This window comes from Cherax quadricarinatus, chromosome 9 (assembly GCF_038502225.1).
Source record: "Cherax quadricarinatus isolate ZL_2023a chromosome 9, ASM3850222v1, whole genome shotgun sequence".
Lineage (NCBI taxonomy): Eukaryota > Metazoa > Arthropoda > Malacostraca > Decapoda > Parastacidae > Cherax > Cherax quadricarinatus.
The window spans coordinates 46,904,193-46,923,752 of NC_091300.1; positions in this window are offsets into that span (position 1 = coordinate 46,904,193).

Consider the following 19,560-nt stretch of genomic DNA (forward strand, 5'->3'; position numbering starts at 1 on the left):
CTAAACATTAAATCCTTACAGATTATGGTATTAAGGCTAAGTGACTACATCATGATTTGTGAGTTTAGCAATGTGAATGCTTTTGTTTTGGCACAATACAAAGTGTTTATATTGGAGTATCATAGACAAACTTATGACTAGTTAGGATTCATTATTTTAAGATTAAGATTAGTATTTCTGGGTTTATAATCAGTGGGTGATTGAGTGTAATTGTGAACCACCAGGTGGTTATCATGTAGTTAGTTGTCGGGGTGTATCAGGGAGATAAGATGTTTTCTAACTGTAGTTTTGAAAGTGATTAATGTGTCTGCAGTTCTAGAGTTTTCAGGTAGGGTGTTCAAGATTTTAGGTCCTTTAAAATACATTGAATTTTTGTAAAGGTTGAGAGATGTTTGTGTCTGGTGTTATGCCTGTGGATCCTGTCACAACTATCAAGAAAGCGTTTTAGGTCAAGGTTAATATTGGAATTTAAGGTCCTGTAGATATAGATTGCACAATAGTAAGTGTGGATGTTCTGAACAGGGAGTAAGTTTAGATCTATGAAGAGTGAGGATGGGGTGTTGCCAGAGATGGGATTTGGTGTTTATTCTTACTGCGGCTTTACGTTGGGTTATTATTGGCTTTAGGTGTTGCTGCAGTTGAACCCCAAGCACAGATAGCATAGGTGAGGTATGGATATATAAGTGAATGGTATAGTGTGAGAAGGGCAGTTTGTGGCACGTAGTATCGTATCTTGGAGAGGATCCCCACCATTTTGGATACTTTTTTTGTTATGTGTTGGATATGGGTGCTGAAATTTAGGTTGTTGTCGAGGTACAGGCCAAGGAATTTGCCCTCATTATGTCTGGCAATTAGAGTGTTGTCAATCTTAATGTTAAGTTGCGCAACACCTGCTCTGCTACCAAACATAATATAGTAGGTTTTGCCAGTGTTAAGTGTAAGTTTATTAGCTGTCATCCAAGTCGATATTTTGAGCAGCTCCTCGTTAACAATGGTGTTGAGGGTGGTAAGATTAGGGTGGGAGATGACATAAGTCGTGTAGTCAGCAAAGAGAATGGGTTTCAGGTGTTGGGATATGTTTGGAAGAGCATTGATGTAAATGAGGAAGAGCAGGGGTCCAAGGACACTTCCCTGCGGAACTCCAGTATCAAGTGGCCGTATTGATGAGGCTGTGTCTTTAATGGTGACATACTGATACCTATTAGAAAGATAGGATTTGAAATATGCAAGCGCATGGCCTCTTATACCATAATGGTCAAGTTTGTGGAGTAGGATGCCGTGGTCAACTGTGTCAAACGCTTTTCTTATGTCAATAAAAATTCCTAGCGGATATTCCTTATTTTCCAATGCTGTGTAAAGCAGGTCTAGCATTTTTATAATTGCATCAATAGTACTTTTATTTTTCCTGAATCCAAATTGGCAGGGTTGAGTATGTTTTGTGACGTTATAAATGAATATAGTCTCCTGTGCATTAGTTTCTCGAAGATTTTGGATAGCAATGGTAAGTTTGATATTGGCCTATAGTTGTGATGAATGGTTTGAAAAACCGACAAGTTGAAGATTGAGACACTTATGCAGCATATGGGAATCTTTATTCAGGAAACGTTTCGCCACACAGTGGCTTCTTCAGTCCAATACAAAGAGGAAGGCGTAAGGAGAGGAGGAGAATGAGGTAATCAGTCCCTCAACCTGGAGTCGATGTGTTCAGTCCATCAATCTTGTAGAATGTACAGCATAGGGCCGTAGACGTGGCTTAAATACTGTAGTGATGTGAGGTGAAGCAGGCGGAGGCGGGGTCATAGTGGTACCATCCACTAGTCGAAGTAGTGGATGGTACCACTTTGACCCCGCCTCCGCCTGCTTCACCTCACATCACTACAGTATATAAGCCACGTCTACGGCCCTATGCTGTACATTCTACAAGATTGATGGACTGAACACATCGACTCCAGGTTGAGGGACTGATTACCTCATTCTCCTCCTCTCCTTACGCCTTCCTCTTTGTATTGGACTGAAGAAGCCACTGTGTGGCGAAACGTTTCCTGAATAAAGATTCCCATATGCTGCATAAGTGTCTTAATGGCCTATAGTTGTTTACGTCTGTAGGGTCACCACTTTTATGTATTGCTGTAACCCTTGCTGTCTTGAGAAGTGTCGGGAAAGTGCTAGTTTCTAGTGACTTGTTAAAACGTAATGTAATAGCATGCGAAAGGACATGGGCCGCTCGCTTGTACAATAATGGTGGGACGTGAGACAGATTCCCTGAGTTATTTTTAAGTGACTTTATGATCGCAGTGGCTTCCGTGGGCTCAGTTGGTACAAGATAGAAGGAATTTGGGAAATTCCCAACTAGGTAGTCCCCAGCACGGGCATTGGTACGTGGGATTTTACTGGCAAGATTAGATCCTATGTTTAAGAAGTCGTTTATCTTGTTAGCTGTATCAGTGGGATGCAGTGGTGTTTCATGAGGTTTAGTTAGGACAATATTCTTGTTTTTTTTCAGTTTGTGGGTCCCCAGAATCTGGGAAAGTGTTTTCCAGGTCTTTTTATATCTCCTCTTGTGTCAGTGAATCTGCTGGAGTAGTACAGTTGTTTGGGTTTATTTATTACTTTGGTGAGAACTGATGAATATTGTTTAAGAATATCTTTGTGTATAAGCCCTGTCTATATTGCTTTTCATATTGGTGTTTCTTATCAATGGATTTCAGAATGGTGCTGGTTAGCCATGGGCAACCAAGCCGTTTATTCGTGATCTGTTACGTTTTTATAGGACAATGTTTGTTGTATAGTCTAAGTATTTTGTTAAGAAAAATGTCTGACCAATCGTTAATACCATTGGCATTTGAGAATTCTGTAGGCCAGTCAACAGTCTCTAGGTCTCTAGGTCAAATGCTCTGTCTTCAACAATCTGTTTATTATTATTATTATTATTATTATTATTATTATTATTTTTATTATTATTATTATTATTATTATTATTATTATTGTTGTTGTTGTTGTTGTTGCTGTTGTTGTTGTTGTTGTTGTTGTTGTTGTTGTTGTTGTTGTTGTTGTTGTTGTTATTGTTCTTATATTTTGGAAGGAAGCACTAAACCCGTAGGAAGGCATGCAGCGTTCCGGGATGTTGATGTCAAACATCAGAATGGGGAAGAAATATGATCTAAGTGTCTTTGACCGTGGAATGATTGTTGGTGCCAGACGGGATATACCTGGAGTATACCTGGAAAGGGCTTCAAGGATGAACGCCCCAGCGGCCCGGTCCGTGACCAGTCCTCGTGGTGGATCAGGGTTTGATCAACCAGGCTGTTACCACTGGCCGCAAGTAAACCGATGTAAGAACCACAGCTCGGCTGATCAGTTACTGACCGCAGGCGCCTGACAAGCGCCTTCTTGAAGACATCCAGGGGTCCATTGGTAATCTTCCCTTATGTATGCTGGGAGGCAGTTGAACAGTCTTGGGCCCCTGACACTTACTGTGTTGTCTCATAGTGTACTCGTGGCGCTCCTGCTTTTTATTGGGGGATGCTGCATCTCCTGCAGCATCTCCCAATGAAAAGTAGGGAGTGATTTTCGAGTGCAAATTTGGTACTAATCCCTCTAGGACTTTCAAAGTGTATATTATCATGTATCTCTCTCTCCTACATTCCAGGGAATACAAATCAAGGGGCTTCAACCTTTTCCAGTAATTTAGATTCTTTATCGTACTTATGTGTGCCGTGAAAGTTCTCTGTACATTCTCCAGGTCAGCAATTTCGCCAGCCTTGAAAAGGTAGTTAGTGTACAGCATTATTACAGTCTAGAGAGCACAAACGATTTGAAGAGAATCGTCATGGGCTTGGCATCCCTAGTTTTAAAGATTTTCATTATCCATCCTATCATTTTTCTAGCAGATGTAGTAAATACGTTGTTGTGGTCTTTGAACGTAAGATCCTCTGACATTATCACTCCCAGGTCCTTCACATTAGTTTCTCGCTCTATTGTGTGGTTTGAATTTGTTTTATATTTTGATACAGTTTTAATTTCCTCAAGTTTTCCATATCGGTGTGATTGAAATTTTCATTCATATAGCATCATATTGCTTTCTGTGGTCCATGGAAAGATTTGGCTGATGTCCGCTTGGAATCTTGCAGTGTCTTCAATGGATGACACTGTCATGCAAGTTCGGGTGTCATCTGCAAAGGAAGACACGGAGCTAAGGCTTACATCTGTCTATGTCAGATATGAGGATGAGGAATAGAATGGGAGCGAGTACTGTGCCTTGTGGAACAGAGCTTTTCACCGTAGCTGCCTCAGACTTTACTGTGTTTACTATTACTCTTTGTGTTCTGTTTGTTATTCAGTTATAGATCCATCAACCAACTTTTCCTTGTATTCTTCTATCACGCATTTTGTGCGCTATTACACCGTGGTCGCATTTGTCGAAGGCTTTCGCAAAATCTGTGATACATCTGCGCTCTATTTATCCTCCAGCACATCTAGGACTTTGTCATAGTGGTCCAGTAGTTGGGACAGGCAGGAGAGACCTGCTCTAAACCCATGTTACCCTGGATTGTGCAACTGATGGGTATCTAGGTGGTTTGCGATCTTGCTTCTTAGAACCCTTTCAAAGATTATTATGATATGGGATGTTAGTGCTATCGGTCTGTAGTTCTTTGCATTTGCCTTACTGCCACCTTTGTGGAGTGGGGCTATGTCTGTTGTTTTTAGTGAGTGTGGGATGACTCCTGTGTCCATGCTCCCTCTCCATAGAATGCTGAAAGCACGTGACAGGGGCTTCTTGCAGTTCTTGATGAACATGGAGGTCCACGAGTCCGAGCCCGGAGCAGAGTGCATGGGCATGGCACTTATTTTCTATTTGAGGTCTTGTGGTGTTAGGATAGTATCAGAGATTTTTCAATCTCGGTCGTAAAGAAAATCATTTAGACTGTCGAACATTAGTCTGGTTAACAGCTTGCTAAACACTGAGTCATAATGGGACTTTCGTAACTCCTACATTCCTTTGCTGTCATCTGTGTAGGTCCTATCTCGTCTAAGCAGGGATCCAATACTGGATGTTGTTTTCACCCTAGATCTGGCACAAGAAAAGAAGTATTTGGGGTTTGTTTCAGTTTCATTTATGGCTTTAAGTTTTTCCTGAGATTCTTGTGTCCTGTAAAATTCCTTAGCTTAAGTTCGATATTTGCTATTTATCTGATCAGTGCTTCCCTTCGTATTTCAGATATACTGGCCCCTCTCAGCAGCTCTGTGATTCTTCACCTTCACATGTATAGGGAGCGTCTCCCTCTTTCTAGTTCACATCTTCTCTCTCTTTTCTTTAAAGGAATGTGTCTTGAGCATACCTTAAATGCCACAGAGTTAATTCTTTGTAGGCGAAGGATCGGATCCGTGTTGTTTAGGATATCTTCCTAGCTTGTTTCATTAAAGACGTTGTTGACTTGCTCCCAGGGTATATTTTTGTTATTGAAGTTGAATTTTGTGAAGTCACCCTCGTAAGTGATCAATCACATTTTTCTGGTCAGGAGCCCTGCGCATACCTCTGTTATGTTGTGATCTGAGTGTATTGTCTTTGATACGGGTATATTCCATATCAGATCATCATTGTTAGTGAAGATGATATCCAGTGTATTTTCTAGTCTAGTTGGCTTTATTATTTTCTGGTTTAAGGTAAATTTGGTGCAGAGATTCAATAGCTCCTGTGTGTGTGAATTTTCATCTGTGCTGCCTCCTGGGGTGATCTCTGCTAAAACATTATTTGCTACACTCCTCCATTTTATGTGTCTCAAGTTGAAATCCCCCAGTAGCAAGATGTTTGGGGCAGGAGTTGGGAGATTTTCCTGTGGTTAATTTTCAAAAGCTGTTCCTGGAATTGCTAGGAGGTTGCATCCGGAGACTTGTATACACCCACAATTACAAGGTTTAGGTTTTCGATCTTTACTGCCTAAATTTCAACTACATTATTGGAGGTGTTTAGTAGTTCTGAGCAAATGAGCGACTCTGTGACGTACAAGCCAACCTCCCCTTGTTGCCTGTTTAGTCTGTCGCATCTGAATAGGTTATAACCTAGGATCCATATTTCGTTGTCAGAATGATTTTTTATGTGGGTCTATGGGTGGTCTTATGGGATTTTCATGCACAATGGTCTCTACGGTTTACAGAGAATGGTGTGAAAAAAAAAAAATATTTAGTGGGCAGCAGTATGGTGGACGATAATACCTTGATAATGAGAGACTTCAGAGGAGAATGACCAGACTGGTTCAAGCTGACAGGAAGACGACAGTTACTCAACTAACCATACGTTACAACGGTGGTACGTAGAAGAGCATCTCTTAACGCACACGTCAAATCTTGAAGTGGATGGATTACAGCAACGGAAGACCATATCGGGTCCCATTCCTGTCAGCTAGGAATAGAAAACTGAGGCTTCAGTGGGAACATGCTCACCAAAAATGAACATTTTAAAATTAGAAAAACGTTGCCTGATCTAACGAATAACGATTTCTGCTGCGACATGCAAATGGTCGAGTTAGAATTTGGTGTAAACATTTGGGATGCTGTGGAACGGGAGATTCGTTGCATGAATGTGCAGCCGACAAATCTACAGTAACTGTGTGATGCTATCATGTCAACTTGGACCAGAATCTCTAAGAAATGTTTCCAGCACCTTGTTAAATCCATGCCACGAAGAGTTCATGCTGTTCTGGAGGCAAAAGGGAAGGGGGAGGATATATACCCACTACTAGAAGGATTTATAGAATAAAGTGGCCACTGAGTATATGCTTAATGTTTAATAATGATAACCACAAATGTTGCTAATTATGCCTAATAATTTTAACCATATATACACAAGGTTAACAATATCATATGTCAGATATGATGTCTAATAGCATTAACTATGTCACATGATAAACATATGTTTTACTTGTTAATAATATTAAACATATCTGTTAATACTATGTACATAATATTACCCATATTTCTAACAAGATCAACCAAATATTTTATAATATTTACTACTGGTCCAGGACTATTAACCATCTCTCCAATAATATTCACTACATGTCTTCCACCATTACCCATATATCCTATAATATTTTATTGTACGAGTAATAGAAATAATTATGTCTAGTAATATTAACCACATCTCTACTAGTATTAACAGTTCCAAAGGCACTTACACAGCCAGGCAGCTGACAGCAACATCGCAGCCGCCTACATCAGGAGTCCCAAGTTGTCAAGTGAGGATGACAGAGAGGCTGTGTAACACGCTGAGTAACTCCTTCAGTGGAAGACTGAGACACTTATGCAAAACCATTTATCACAATTCCTTCAGTTAAGGAAACAATAGAGTATAAACATTTATATGGCAGCAGAACCTTCGCTATAGCCGGAGAAACTGATGTAACAGGCAGCGAACTAAGAAATATTAATTAATAAGTAAATTTAGAAGAACTTGATTTAAATAAAGACTTGAAAAAGCTTGGTTTAAAGGCAGGAAAAAGCTTGGTCTTCAAGCTACACCTTTTTTCAATAAAGATTTACATTATGCCAAACTGTATTATTATCATTTTTCACTGTTTTTCATACTCATGGTCACAATTATTTGAGGCAGAGTCAACACTCGCTAACATTAGCATAAACGGTGCGCATCTTTCATCCAGCAGGTTCCTTCTCGACATGCTTTATCGTAACCAGTTTCTCCTGTGCATGCTTCATCAAAGCCGCCTTCACCATTACAGGCGCAGCTCAGGACTGGTCATGTTGAAGGTGAACCTCAGCATTGAGAAGGATATATTATTTAGTTTTCATATTCAAAAACATTAAGAAAACTTGTACACCGTCCATAAAACTGCGCCACTAGATATACCTCGAACACGACCATCACAGCTGCACCACTAGTGAGACACCTTGTACACGACCATCACAGCTGCACCACTAGTGAGACACCTTGTACAAGACCATCACAGCTGCACCACTAGTGAGACACCTTGTACACGACCAGCACAGCTGCACCACTAGTGAGACACCTTGTACACGACCAGCACAGCTGCACCACTAGTGAGACACCTTGTACACGACCAGCACAGCTGCACCACTAGTGAGACACCTTGTACACGACCAGCACAGCTGCACCACTAGTGAGACACCTTGTACACGACCACACAGCACAGCTACACGACCAGCACCACTCGTGAGACACCTTGTACACGACCAGCACAGCTGCACCACTAGTGAGACACCTTGTACACGACCAGCACAGCTGCACCACTAGTGAGACACCTTGTACACGACCAGCACAGCTGCACCACTAGTGAGACACCTTGTACACGACCAGCACAGCTGCACCACTAGTGCCGTCCATACGGCTGCAGCAGTAGTAAGACACCTTATACATCGTCCATACACACTAGTGAGACAACTCTCACACTAGTAAGACAACTCTCACACTAGTAAGACAACTCTCACACTAGTAAGACAACTCTCACACTAGTAAGACAACTCTCACACTAGTAAGACAACTCTCACACTAGTAAGACAACTCTCACACTAGTAAGACAACTCTCACACTAGTAAGACAACTCTCACACTAGTAAGACAACTCTCACACTAGTAAGATAACTCTCACACTAGTAAGACAACTCTCACACTAGTAAGACAACTCTCACACTAGTAAGACAACTCTCACACTAGTAAGACAACTCTCACACTAGTAAGATAACTCTCACACTAGTAAGACAACTCTCAGCAGCTGCAGGTGGATAACACTAGCTGACGATCAACCTCAGCTGGTTCATAGACAGATTCCTCAGCATCCTGCGCCAGGGTCACTCACCAGCTGCAGGAATTCATCCTGCAAGCGGTCCCGCAGAGTTAACCTTTTATGAGTAAATGTCTAATAAATTGTCGATTGAGTCCTGTGCCTTATACGACGTTGGTTGATGTTAGCGGTGGGCTTATTATCCGAGGATCACTTTACTAATGATACACTATTATAGCAAGTTGATGAATAAGACACTTGGGCAACACTTTTGTAACTATTTTCAAAGGTCTCGCCCAGGTATCTCGAGGCTGAGATGACCACATTATCTATTTTGTTGTTGTTACAAAGTTAAATTATCTTTACTTCTTCTCCTCTTCATTTGTCTCCAATTTTAGTCACCTTTGTATACGACATAATCTCCTCTCAGTCCTCGGAACAGTCTTGATTTTCTTCCATTGCCAACCTGTGCACCATGAATATAATAATTCCCTTCCGCTAACGCATATCTGAAAAGTACAACATCAACTTTATTACAGAGAGAACACATACACAGGTACTAGCAGGTTAATGTGTAAGTATCCCGTTATTTTCTCTTTCAAGTGTTGCACTAAAATGATTGTATACATTAAGTTAATCTCAGCTTGAAGCAGTTGCAGCTGTATAATGACTGCTCACAAAAAACTGCTCACTGCTGTTACTGTTAGGAATCTGCCTTGGATAGCTGTGTTGGTGAGCTTAGCGAGTAGACCTGCAAGAAACAATTTAATAATTTCATATAAAAATAAAGTGACTTTCATATTCTTTCTGAGGAATTCAGCGATATCTTTCAGTAACTCCACTAAACAGTATCCAAACAGTAAATTCCTTCCTGACGACCAACACATCTTTGTGAGGAATATTATCAGTTCTTATCTGCACCAAACTATTGGCGGAGTAAGTGGAAGAACCGGGTATAGAAAGCAATGGGCTTGAGGGCATTACATGTTTATGGACGCCTACAAGAGCTCAGTTTATCTTTTGTGGGGCTGTCTAAGACTCTTGAACATAATGATGCCTCGTGCAGTGAAGCTGCTAGAGTCAGCGTTCACATAATGTTGTGCTGTTGACTGGAATCATTATCGCTTGTCAAGCCTCGCCACCGATGCTTAGTTGCCTTATTATACACATTATTCTGTTAAAGTCCGTCGGCCTCAACATATCTGGAGAAATCATTAACATATATGGTGAAACAGTGCATCTAAGTTCCTTAAGGAGCTAGGCAAAAGACTCATCTTGTAACTAGGGATCCCAGGGCAGCTAGTTTTCTGTTCCAGGGACTCAGCACTGCTGTTCAGAGAGGTAATGCCTGCTGTATTATGGGCACGTGCCCCAGTTCTGAAGAGTTGGATGAGATTTTCGCATTATAATCAGTGACAAACAGGTAACAATATGAACTAGACATGTATCTCTCACATCTCATGTACTGTATATACCATCTTTATATAAACAATGTATCTCTTAAATCTTTTGTACCATATTATGTAATAAAATATATCTATATCTATCTATCTATTTATATATATATATCTATCTATCTATCTATCTATCTATCTATCTATCTATCTATCTATATATATATATATATATATATATATATATATATATATATATATATATATATATATATATATATATATATATATATATATATACATATATATATATATATATATATATATATATATATATATATATATATATATATATATATATATATATATATATATATATATATATATATATATATATATATATATATATATATATATATATATATATATACAAAGCAACCACTGTGAAAGAGTAGTGAAATTCCAAGCGCTTTCGTGACTATTCACATTGTCAAGGAACTATGAAAGTAATACATTAAAGGAAGGCAATTAAAGGGCTTAGACTACACCTTTTTTTTCAACAAGTCGGCCGTCTCCCACCGAGGCAGGGTGACCCAAAAAAGAAAGAAAATCCCCAAAAAGAAAATACTTTCATCATCATTCAACACTTTCACCTCACTCACACATAATCACTGTTTTTGCAGAGGTGCTCAGAACACAACAGTTTAGAAGCATATACATATAACGATACACAACATATCCCTCCAAACTGCTAATATCCCAAACCCTTCCTTTAGAGAGCAGGCATTGTACTTCCCATTTCCAGGACTCAAGTCCGGCTATATAAAAATAACCAGTTTCCCTGAATCCCTTCACTAAATATTACCCTGCTCACACTCCAACAGATCGTCAGGTCCCAAATACCATTCGTCTCCATTCACTCCTACCGAACACGCTCATGCACGCCTGCTGGAAATCCAAGCCCCTCGCCCACAAAACCTCCCTTACCCCTTCCTTCCAACCTTTTTGAGGACGACCCCTACCCCGCCTTCCTTCCCCTACAGATTTAAGTGCTCTCCAAGTCATTCTACTTTGATCCATTCTCTCTAAATGACCAAACCACCTCAACAACCCCTCTTCAGCCCTCTGACTAATACTTTTATTAACTCCTCACCTTCTCCTAATTTGCACACTCCGAATTTTCTGCATAATATTTACACCACACATTGCCCTTAGACAGGACATCTCCACTGCCTCCAACCGCCTCCTCGCTGCTGCATTCACAATCCAAGCTTCACACCCATATAAGAGTGTTGGTACTACTATACTTTCATACATTCCCTTCTTTGCCTCCATAGATAACGTTTTTTGACTCCACATATACCTCAACGCACCACTCACCTTTTTTCCCTCTTCAATTCCATGATTAACCTCACCCTTCATAAATCCATCCGCCGACACGGCAACTCCCAAGTATCTGAAAACATTCACTTCTTCCATACTCCTCCTCCCCAATTTGATATCCAATTTTTCTTTATCTAAACCATTTGATACCATCATCACCTTACTCTTTTCTATGTTCACTTTCAACTTTCTACCTTTACACACACTCCCAAACTCATCCACGAAACCTTTGCAATTTTTTTTTTAGAATCTCCCATAAGCAGAGTATCATCAGCAAAAAGCAACTGTGTCAATTCCCATTTTGAATTTGATTCCCCATAATTTAATCCCATCCCTCTCCCGAACACCCCTAGCATTTACTTCTTTTACAACCCCATCTATAAATATATTAAACAACCATGGTGACATTACACATCCCTGTCTAAGACCTACTTTTGCTGGGAAGAAGTCTCCCTCTCTTCTAAACACCCTAACCTGAGCCTCACTATCCTCATAAAAGCTCTTTACAGCATTTAGTAACTTACCACCTATTCCATATACTTGCAACATCTGCCACATTACTCCCCCTATCCACTCTATCATATGCCTTTTCTAAATCCATAAATGCAATAAAAGCTTCCACCCAACCCTAAAAGGGTTGGGTGGTCCTGCGGTTTAAAGCGTCATGTGGGTCTCGCTTACCATGAGGCAGGCCAGTACAACATGGGTTCGAATCCTTGGCTAGCGCAGTGTTGTTATTGATCAATACCACTCGTTCGTGGTTACAATAATATATATATATATATATATATATATATATATATATATATATATATATATATATATATATATATATATATATATATATACTATATATATACATATAATATTAAATAAATTAATTTGTGTGAGTACGTCATTACAGACATCCCCGTGAGTGCTATAAATTGAAAATAAAAAGAAAGAAAACATTAAATTTCTGAATTTAACTCCACATTTAGTAATCTGATGAAACCAATCAGAAATCAATTACGAAAATAAAATTCTGAATAATTTCCGGTTACATTAAACATAAAACTGCTAATCTAAAGCACTAAAAAAATTAAAACTGAAAAACTACTTCATTATAATAACTGGAAATTCAAAATCCAAAATTATAATTCAGAACTTGACAAAGTCTCCATTATTAAACTGAATTAACCGATACATTTCCATTATTCAGTTAAAAGTTCAAACTGATGAAAAAAGCAAAATAAATAGTAAAAAAAATATACATTATTATGTCAAATTAATTGGATGTATTTGTGTTGCTGGACGATCTGAGGAAAGTATCTTTGTATTGCAGAACCTCAGCCCCTTGTGCCTCAATACTCGTGATTGGAATAGTGCAGAGTGCGGCATAAGTCACGTGATTGGAATAGTGCAGAGTGCGGCATAAGTCACGTGATTGGAATAGTGCAGAGTGCGGCATAAGTCACGTGATTGGAATAGTGCAGAGTGCGGCATAAGTCATGTGACTGGAATAGTGCAGAGTGCGGCATAAGTCATGAGATTGGAATAGTGCAGAGTGCGGCATAAGTCATGTGACTGGAATAGTGCAGAGTGCGGCATAAGTCATGTGACTGGAATAGTGCAGAGTGCGGCATAAGTCATGAGATTGGAATAGTGCAGAGTGCGGCATAAGTCATGTGACTGGAATAGTGCAGAGTGCGGCATAAGTCATGAGATTGGAATAGTGCAGAGTGCGGCATAAGTCACGTGATTGGAATAGTGCAGAGTGCTTATAAGTCATGTGATTGGAATAGTGCAGAGTGCGGCATAAGTCATTTGATTGGAATAGTTCAGAGTGCGGCATAAGTCATATGATTGGGATAGTGCAGAGTGCGGCATAAATCATGTGATTGGAACAGTGCAGAGTGCGGCATAAGTCATGAGAGAATAGTCAGAGTGCGGCATAAGTCATTTGATTGGAATAGTTCAGAGTGCGGCATAAGTCATATGATTGGGATAGTGCAGAGTGCGGCATAAATCATGTGATTGGAATAGTGCAGAGTGCGGCATAAGTCAGGTGATTGGAATAGTGCAGAGTGCGGCATAAATCACGTGACTGGAATAGTGCAGAGTGCGGCATAAGTCACGTGATTGGAATAGTGCAGAGTGCGGCATAAGTCACGTGATTGGAATAGTGCAGAGTGCAGCATAAGTCATGTGATTAGAATAGTGGAGAGTGCGGCATAAGTCAGGTGATTGGAATAGTGCAGAGAGCAGCATAAGTCAGGTGATTGGAATAGTGCAGAGTGCGGCATAAGCCACGTGATTGGAATAGTGCAGAGTGCGGCATAAGTAACGTGATTGGAATATTGCAGAGTGCGGCATAAGCCACGTGATTGGAATAGTGCAGAGTGCGGCATAAATAAGGTGATTGGAATAGTGCAGAGTGCGGCATAAATCAGGTGATTGGAATAGTGCAGAGTGCGGTATAAGTAACGTGATTGGAATAGTGCAGAGTGCGGCATAAATAACGCGATTGGAATAGTGCAGAGTGCGGCATAAGTCACGTGACTGGAATAGTGCAGAGTGCGGCATAAGTCACGTGACTGGAATAGTGCAGAGTGCGGCATAAGTTTATAAATCAGTTAAGCATCAGTGTTCGATATTTGAAGGGAATTAGAAGAGACATTCTTCAGTCGTCATATATAAGCAAACATCCAAATTTCTTCCATAAAATAAATGTAACCTAGGAAATATACGGCCTAAATCTAATTCAAACCTTTCAAAAGACCAATATTCTACAATGCAGGATCACATTAAGCTTAAAGCTTAATGTGATCAGATGAAACACTCAGAAATTATCGCCTCAACAACAGTATTTGGAGTTTCGTTAAAAAAAACTGCTAACTGGTCCCACGCAGGATAAAACCAGTCTCAACTTTTCTCTAAGTCAGCTTTAAAGAAAGTAAGCTTTATGTAAACCTGGTGTAGATAATTATAACATTCAAATGTTTAAAATTAGTCTTGAAGACACTCAGATATTATAGATACATAACAGAACAATAAATTAATTTAACCTAAGATAACCAAGTAGTTCAAACATTGTGAATTATTACTGATCACAAGAGTCACTTCAGTTATTTCCTCGTAAAAAAAAATATTAACTAAATTAACACATGATAACTTACACAACCTAACCTCAGGATGTTACTTTAAATGAGAAGAACAGACGCATTAAGGGTTATGAAGCGCCCCCCACTCCCCCCTCCGGAGGCCTGGTCGTGGACCGGGCCGCGGGGGCGTTGATCCCCGGAATAACCTCCAGGTAACCAGGTAAACTCCCCCTGGAATGGAACAAAAGTCTTTCACCAGCAGTCACTCGGAGACAAAAATATGGTAACAATGTATATAAGAGCGTAGCTAGGGCAGCCACGTATGCAAATTGTCTCATGAATCTTGACTAACATACATAACGCAGATATTGAAATCATGAAGCTGACTGAGTCAGGTGTTCTTGAGTAATAAACGAAAATTTGTGATATTTAAAAAAAAATAGGAAGTTCTCTATACATCTAATTTTATATTGTCTCAGTTCCACGAAATTTTGTTTTTCGTATTTACAGTCTATTGAGAATTTTCTACAAACTTGTAAAAAAAAATGCTTCATTTTTATTTTTTTAAAAAATAATGTTAAAATCAGCAAAAGAAAAAAAAGTGGCAAATTGGCACACATATAGCTTAAAGTTAATTAAAAAATATTTCTAATTAAAATAAATCAGCATTTAGGATTTGAATTTGATCAGAAGAAGCAAACAATCTGCTCAATGAAACTATCAAATTGAAATTTACACAGTTTGAAGCCGATCAGAAAAGGCATTCTCGAGTAATTGATTTGACTCCAACAATTCCATCTTTTTTGAGTAAAAAAAATCTCAGTATAATGTGTAAGTAAAGTTTCATATTAGCAAGTATCCAGAGTAAACTTATGAGTTGACATTATTACTACCAGTGACTGCCCTCGTCTGCTGCCCGTCCCTTCCACTGACGCCTATATAAACGCCAGTCTTCTTGCCTTTGCTCCAGATTCTCCTCCACCACGATGCTGTGAACACTAACTCCAAGGCCGAGGGACTGATTACCTCATCTTTTGTATATAGTTCTACTGTCTTCCTATTATGTCCTAGAATCTGTATTGATAAAGCCACTGGATGGCGAAACGTCTACAATAAAGATATCCAGATGTTGCACATGTGTCTTAACTTTTATATTGTCGGTATTTTATACCTTTCTTGCACAGGAAAACAGATGTTGGCTAAAACGAACAAAATATTTGTCCGGACAAAGGCTCAACATGTAATTCAAATGGGGTGTCTGATCAATATAGCCATGAAGCGGACAAAATTCACTACATCGAACGACTGTTCGGTCTGATCGTGCATTCCATAGTATTGACCGACTCCGCTTAACCGCACGTGCCTCCAGTCTGAGGTTCGTCCTGGACGCGTCCACTTTCATTGTTCCTAGAGAGCGGGACCAGTGACGGCCAGCGCCACTGGTCCGCACTCATCACCACAACATTTCATCTTCAATTTTCCCCTGGATTTACTGTGTTTTATTAATTTTATTGATGTACTATACACAGTGTTATTAACAATGGCCTCTAAAGCAAGTTTTGGTGCCAAGAAGTGTGTAACCTTAACCTTAAGCAGAAACGTGACTATGTAGATAACCTGCACTTAGGAGACTGAAACTGATGACGAGGTTTTAGTCTGACTTGGGTCATTAACTAGTATGATTAGCTAATGGTTCAAGTTGGACAGAAACGTCGTCATAAGTTTCAGTCTCCTAAGTGCGGGTTATTTGTATGTTGTTGCAGTTGCGGTACTGTGTCTTTATAGTCTTCAGAAACTTGAATTAATAAGGCAGCTGGAGGATGATGGTTCAGTGACCCGGGTATGTCAAGTATGGCGTCGCACTGGATGACGGTTCAGTGACCCGGGTGTGTCAAGTATGGCGTCGCACTGGATGACGGTTCAGTGACCCGGGTGTGTCAAGTATGGCGTCGCACTGGATGACGGTTCAGTGACCCAGGTGTGTCAAGTATGGCGTCGCACTGGATGACGGTTCAGTGACCCGGGTGTGTCAAGTATGGCGTCGCACTGGATGACGGTTCAGTGACCCGGGTGTGTCAAGTATGGCGTCGCACTGGATGACGGTTCAGTGACCCGGGTGTGTCAAGTATGGCGTCGCACTGGATGACGGTTCAGTGACCCGGGTGTGTCAAGTATGGCGTAGCACTGGATGACGGTTCAGTGACCCGGGTGTGTCAAGTATGGCGTCGCACTGGATGACGGTTCAGTGGCCCGGGTATGTCAAGTATGGCGTCGCACTGGATGACGGTTCAGTGACCCGGGTGTGTCAAGTATGGCGTCGCACTGGATGACGGTTCAGTGACCCGGGTGTGTCAAGTATGGCGTAGCACTGGATGACGGTTCAGTGACCCGGGTGTGTCAAGTATGGCGTCGCACTGGATGACGGTTCAGTGGCCCGGGTGTGTCAAGTATGGCGTCGCACTGGATGACGGTTCAGTGACCCGGGTGTGTCAAGTATGGCGTCGCACTGGATGACGGTTCAGTGGCCAGGGTGTGTCAAGTATGGCGTCGCACTGGATGACGGTTCAGTGGCCCGGGTGTGTCAAGTATGGCGTCGCACTGGATGACGGTTCAGTGACCCGGGTGTGTCAAGTATGGCGTCGCACTGGATGACGGTTCAGTGACCCGGGTGTGTCAAGTATGGCGTCGCACTGGATGACGGTTCAGTGACCCGGGTATGTCAAGTATGGCGTCGCACTGGATGACGGTTCAGTGACCCGGGTATGTCAAGTATGGCGTCGCACTGGATGACGGTTCAGTGACCCGGGTGTGTCAAGTATGGCGTCGCACTGGATGACGGTTCAGTGGCCCGGGTGTGTCAAGTATGGCGTCGCACTGGATGACGGTTCAGTGACCCGGGTGTGTCAAGTATGGCGTCGCACTGGATGACGGTTCAGTGGCCCGGGTGTGTCAAGTATGGCGTCGCACTGGATGACGGTTCAGTGACCCGGGTATGTCAAGTATGGCGTCGCACTGGATGACGGTTCAGTGACCCGGGTGTGTCAAGTATGGCGTAGCACTGGATGACGGTTCAGTGACCCGGGTGTGTCAAATATGGCGTCGCACTGGATGATGGTTCAGTGGCCCGGGTGTGTCAAGTATGGCGTCGCACTGGATGATGGTTCAGTGACCCGGGTATGTCAAGTATGGCGTCGCACTGGATGACGGTTCAGTGGCCCGGGTGTGTCAAGTATGGCGTCGCACTGGATGACGGTTCAGTGGCCCGGGTATGTCAAGTATGGCGTCGCACTGGATGACGGTTCAGTGGCCCGGGTATGTCAAGTATGGCGTCGCACTGGATGACGGTTCAGTGACCCGGGTATGTCAAGTATGGCGTCGCACTGGATGACGGTTCAGTGACCCGGGTGTATCAAGTATGGCGTCGCACTGGATGACGGTTCAGTGACCCGGGTGTGTCAAGTATGGCGTAGCACTGGATGACGGTTCAGTGGCCCGGGTGTGTCAAGTATGGCGTCGCACTGGATGACGGTTCAGTGACCCGGGTGTGTCAAGTATGGCGTCGCACTGGATGACGGTTCAGTGACCCGGGTGTGTCAAGTATGGCGTCGCACTGGATGACGGTTCAGTGACCCGGGTGTGTCAAGTATGGCATAGCACTGGATGACGGTTCAGTGACCCGGGTGTGTCAAGTATGGCATAGCACTGGATGACGGTTCAGTGACCCGGGTGTGTCAAGTATGGCGTCGCACTGGATGACGGTTCAGTGACCCGGGTGTGTCAAGTATGGCGTAGCACTGGATGACGGTTCAGTGACCCGGGTGTGTCAAGTATGGCGTCGCACTGGATGACGGTTCAGTGACCCGGGTGTGTCAAGTATGGCGTCGCACTGGATGACGGTTCAGTGACCCGGGTGTGTCAAGTATGGCGTAGCACTGGATGACGGTTCAGTGACCCGGGTGTGTCAAGAATGGCGTCGCACTGGATGACGGTTCAGTGACCCGGGTGTGTCAAGTATGGCGTCGCACTGGATGACGGTTCAGTGGCCCGGGTGTGCCAAGTATGGCGTCGCACTGGATGACGGTTCAGTGACCCGGGTGTGTCAAGTATGGCGTCGCACTGGATGACGGTTCAGTGGCCCGGGTGTGTCAAGTATGGCGTCGCACTGGATGACGGTTCAGTGACCCGGGTGTGTCAAGTATGGCGTCGCACTGGATGACGGTTCAGTGACCCGGGTGTGTCAAGTATGGCGTAGCACTGGATGACGGTTCAGTGACCCGGGTGTGTCAAGTATGGCGTCGCACTGGATGACGGTTCAGTGGCCCGGGTGTGTCAAGTATGGCGTCGCACTGGATGACGGTTCAGTGGCCCGGGCATGTCAAGTATGGCGTCGCACTGGATGACGGTTCAGTGGCCCGGGTGTGTCAAGTATGGCGTCGCACTGGATGACGGTTCAGTGGCCCGGGTGTGTCAAGTATGGCGTCGCACTGGATGACGGTTCAGTGACCCGGGTGTATCAAGTATGGCGTCGCACTGGATGACGGTTCAGTGACCCGGGTGTGTCAAGTATGGCGTAGCACTGGATGACGGTTCAGTGGCCCGGGTGTGTCAAGTATGGCGTCGCACTGGATGACGGTTCAGTGACCCGGGTGTGTCAAGTATGGCGTCGCACTGGATGACGGTTCAGTGACCCGGGTGTGTCAAGTATGGCGTCGCACTGGATGACGGTTCAGTGACCCGGGTGTGTCAAGTATGGCGTAGCACTGGATGACGGTTCAGTGACCCGGGTGTGTCAAGTATGGCATAGCACTGGATGACGGTTCAGTGACCCGGGTGTGTCAAGTATGGCATAGCACTGGATGACGGTTCAGTGACCCGGGTGTGTCAAGTATGGCGTCGCACTGGATGACGGTTCAGTGACCCGGGTGTGTCAAGTATGGCGTAGCAC